We start from the raw sequence: 5,035 nt of genomic DNA, 5'->3' as shown, positions 1-5,035 counted from the left end.
GCGGTCAGTTTAAACCATCAATAGGCTGGAGGCCGTTTTATCAACATATCTTAGCGTGATCTTACGTAAGATTCGTAGAATTTTGTCGTACGCTTATCGTAAGTACTGCGAACCGTTTTATCAAAGAAATCGCAGCTATGATGTCGTAAGATTTGTGCTTAAAGCTACGACTGGGTTAGACCTCTCTTAGCGTTCGTAAACATGGCGGCCGCACGAGCTTTTGACGTTGGTAAACCTAGAGAGATGAGAATGTTTCGAGAAAGAAAGGATTTAGCGATCTCCGTGATGGAGAAATATTGATACTATTGGGCGTGTTTATGTTTGATAACGTTAAATATATTCGTTATGTCATTTTCTGCATTAAACGTCCAAGGGAAATGAAATTTGTGATGTTTGGATAATTAACTCGTTAAATAGGTAAGTATTAAGTCATCTTTGTTCAATTTTTATCACAACAAATGTTTTATGGTTTCTTTTGAAGTAAAACAGTTCATTTGTCATTAAATATTGAATGTTAACGGGTGAACTAGAATTCGGATATTTCACATTTCGGACGCTGCTATACAAGTTATTTGTCGACGCAATATAATGTCATATATACCTTTTGCGCATAAAGTTTTGAAGTTTTTTTTCTATATAATGAATAATAAATAATGCACTCTCAAATATCTGCAATGTCTGTCCAACGATTATAAGTCATAAACTTTGCAATCCCAACATTAGGCCTAAAAAAAAAATGTTGTGGTTCTGGCAACATTGCCAAAATTTCTAGGTTGGGTAGGTCGATTTTTTATTTTTTTTATTATATTTTTTTATCTTCGCCAGACAAGATGCCTGTTTGTAAAAGTCATTTTATGCTGATGTTTTTCACATAAAACCTCTATGTACACCATAGAAAAGTGTTTCCATTATTGTGTAGTGATCATCTTTGTATATTTATCATTTTTACAACTCTTTTTTCCAGCCAGGTGAGATTCAACCTATGATAAAAACCAACAGAACAACCACCATGATTCCGGTTTACGCCCAAAAACTAAGTTTAATACGGGTGTATGAATGTAACGAATGCAACTTGCTTAAAGAATATATCAATGTTATTAAATCACGTTATTGAAAGTTAAAAAAATCACGGTTTTACCCCACCCACTCACGATCGCATACAACTTACCCAGTGCTGGGGGGGGAGTATGGGCTGCACCCTCCATACGTTATTTCTTTTACATTTGTAGAGTGAAATGACGTTATTTGGTACGATATGACCTTTCAAGAAAAAAACAGCAATGAGATCATTGATAACGACATTTAAAAAAAAAAAGTTTTTCTCTTTACCGCATAGATACGCATAATCCCGTCGATTCCGTATCAACCATACTTTTTATCTATTACTGCATATACTTACCACTTTTCCACTTTTCCCGTCGCTACTCATTACCCGATAATCCCGTATATTACAGTTGTAAAGCAAATTCTGGTGAATACGATAAAAGAGCTCAAGAATTTCAAGAAACACAAACATTCGCCATTTTTCTTAAGCATCAAATAAATTTTAGCATTTGTTACTATTTAAAGATGTGATGAAATAACGTACAATCTGGGCGGGTTTTTTTCCACTGAACACGCGTAAATCGCCTGACGTGATGTTCATTTTTTATACAACACAAAATACATCCACACCTTTCCTTGCGACGTTCTACATGTCTGCATAATTTTCGCGCGCTTTTTAATGAGACAAAGGATAAAGCACTGTTTATTTGACGCTAGAATTTGTTAATGTCGCGTTAGCATTAAAATTCGGAAGCGTGTTTCGGATTACAAATTGAATAATGCTCATTTGAGAATCAAAAGAAACATTTACAGTTGTGCGTAATTAATTCACCGATAATATGTTAAAGAGCATTACGTGTCGAATAAATGTTTTGACCATATTATGCATGAAATGCACAATATCCACGAGGATTTCACCCGGTTTCCATCATCTGTCTTCTAAGTTAGTGGCCGAGATTTCATTGTGGAGGTGTACACCGTAGGGACCGATGAGTGTGTTAGATAACACAGCCAACAAGCTGCCATAAAATCACACACTTATGAAAATTGCGTCACTCGTCGTTTGCATGATTTCACATGATTTTACTGCAGGTACAGGTATGACTGCTTATGAGTGCTGACGCTCATTCAAAGCGTGCGCTGTCATTGTCCAATTACAACGACGATCCGCCTTAAGGCGGGCTTTAGGTGGGTAAAGAGATACATGATGTAATTGACAGAGGATCATGAAGCGGCTCTCACAATTTTCGACTAAGTCGATATCGCTTTGATATTTATCCTACCAGAAAACGGTAAAAAAAAGTTTAGGGTCGGCACGGTCAATAAAAACTGTAGGGTCCACGCATTTTCCTAGGTAGGGTCGGGTGACCGGAATTACAACATTAATTTTTTTAGGCCTTATCAAGGTTCTGTCAAAATTAGATTTATGAATTGTACAGTATTATATACAGCAGCTGAGCAACATAAATCTTACACTGCACTGTGAGATGCAAGGTAGCAAAGTTATATTCTGATCGAGTTACGCTCTTGCCCAATGGCAAAGTTATTTTAATGACCATGTATCACACTGTACAATGTCACGTGTCAGTCAGAAATGGCTTAACTAATAGTGTTAAATCATGAAACATGTGAATTAAATAGATGCCCCAATAATTCAACAAAGTTAGTGAAACACATTTCACATATTAAAGTATAGTTTATTTGCAGGTTCATTGAGATTGTGTCAAAATGGCTTGGGTCAACACACATGACGCCTCTGTCTTTGTCCGTGGTTTGAATGTATGACAATAAATAATGTGCTTTTATGGATATACCATTAGAGGGACTATGGCTAGTATTGGCTAGGAAAAAGTAGAATACTACTGTTATGATGATGCAAATATTATAGTTTTTACATCAATCATTTCAATGCATTGCACATTACTAAAATAAAATGTGTTTAATGTGCATACATAATTTTACTTTTAATTTCTTTCAACAACATAAAAGATTCAATTATATTTCTGTATGTGTGTACACACTGTATTAACAAATAAAATATGCATATCAATGTTAAATTTATAATTTAAATTAATTTAAGATTGCGTTGAGCTTGCGAGCATCCTATAGCTACCTTCATAAAACGTTTAACCAATAATTGTTCCAACTTAAACTTAGCATATAATAAATTTGTTATTAGACTTTCCTGGAAGAAAACCACAAGGGACACCTACTGAGGGACTCCGGCTATCAACAATAGGTACAACAATGCCCAGTCAAGTGTATTGTGGTTGAGAGGGCTTTTGGACTGCCAAAGAGTAGATTCAGGTATGTAAACGTACTACATGTATGTTTATTTAGTTCAAAACAGTTAAACACATTCAGTTAATCAACATAAGACATCATTTAATAAGCACAAAATAAATCTCCCCACAAAATATTGGATAAGTGTGATGCTTTATGCCTTTAATACTCTTTAGAGCATAATTGTAATCGTCACATCGACATCATAACAATTTAGTAAACGTACACCGTGGGAAGCCTTAAGCATTGCGCCTGTTATTCCTCTGTGATTGTCTGTTCATCTTTGGATGGATTTTGCATAACAGCAACTGCTGAATGACCTTAATGTGTTAATAAATTGTAGCTGTACAAAAATGTGTAATTAAATTTGTTTTGTTATTTGTTTTCAAGTTTTGAGCATATATACACAAGTTGTTTGTACTGAAGAAATTTGTCTTTTAATGACTGATGGACTTGTTTGTGTTTAACAACGTGACATGGGGGCATAAGTGAAGGAGACACATGTACCGTAGTTAAAAAACATTTAATACAGATTTTAAAGTTGCTTTCATATGCACGTGCATGTTTTGATAAAAATGGATGCCGTAGATTAATTCCAAATTTTGTTTTATGAATTTATTTCTTTACCCATTTTAGTCTTAAATTTAATTAATATCATGTTCATCAATTAAATAAAATGCATAATAATCATTAGTATTGATAATAAGTTGGATATTGTAATTAAATCACTAGTTTATATTGATTGTTATTCTCTATCGACAGGTGTCTACATAAAACTTGCGGTTGTTTATTCATGAGACTCGATGAGTGCTGTCAAGCAGTGGCTGCATGAATGCGCCTGCACAACTTATGCATAGATTAGCAGGTGCCACTACCTGAACAACTTAATGAGGCACAGGAAGTGGATGACGTTGTGCACAGTCCACAACAGGACCAAAATGCAGCTTATATGGACAACACATCATTAACTTATTTATGTAGTTGCTGTTTTATGCTCACATGTGCACGAAGTGCTATAGGTGGGTCATTGTGGTCTGTCTATGTTCGGCGACATGTGTTAATATTCAATATTTGACTCTTTGTTGATGAAAGATGGTCATTATGTACGATGATTACATGTTTTCTTTATATTAGAACAAAGTGAAAATAAATTCTACTCCTTTATTTATTTATCTTTGTAACATAACAATACAGGGTTTTTCTCCAACAACTCTACAGCTAGGGAACAATGCAGTGGAACACTATCTGAAAATGAAATACATTTTATGTGAATACAATTTGTATTTGTAAGGCAAGTGATGAAATAAAAGGTTAACGTTGTTACATAAAGAGATGTGGTTTCTGTTTGTTCTTTAAAGAGCATGTACTGTGTATACTGTACATCAGACGAGGTTCTGTTGGAACTAATAGTTTCATATAAAAAATTCTTGAGAATGAATTGTATCATTTATGTTAAGATGGACTGTTGATACATTATTACACATTCATGATCGTACACTTCATAAGTTAATCTTTAATTTTCATGGAACTCGCATCTTTTTTTTTCTTACTGGCTGTTCTGACTGGGCCTCACATGCGCTGTTTCGCGGATTTCTTATAATGATTATATATGAATGAATATGACTCGTAAAATAACATAAGTAATCCAATATGTTATTTTAGCTTATGTATACTCGTTAATTTATTTTCTACAAGTCCATGTAAAACA

At 34.3% G+C, this 5,035-nt stretch overlaps 1 long non-coding RNA gene across 1 annotated transcript; it reads left to right on the top strand.

The window, feature by feature from the left end:
* Window positions 1-338: 338 nt before the first annotated feature.
* LOC127880142 (uncharacterized) lies at window positions 339-4,511 on the top strand. Its single transcript, XR_008049435.1, has 4 exons — window positions 339-417; window positions 2,752-2,823; window positions 3,224-3,351; window positions 4,090-4,511. It is a non-coding gene; the product is annotated as an uncharacterized LOC127880142 (long non-coding RNA).
* The last annotated feature ends 524 nt before the right edge of the window (window positions 4,512-5,035 follow it).

The sequence above is a fragment of the Dreissena polymorpha genome, chromosome 4 (assembly GCF_020536995.1).
Source record: "Dreissena polymorpha isolate Duluth1 chromosome 4, UMN_Dpol_1.0, whole genome shotgun sequence".
NCBI lineage: Eukaryota > Metazoa > Mollusca > Bivalvia > Myida > Dreissenidae > Dreissena > Dreissena polymorpha.
This window is presented reverse-complemented; position numbering and strand designations above follow the sequence as displayed.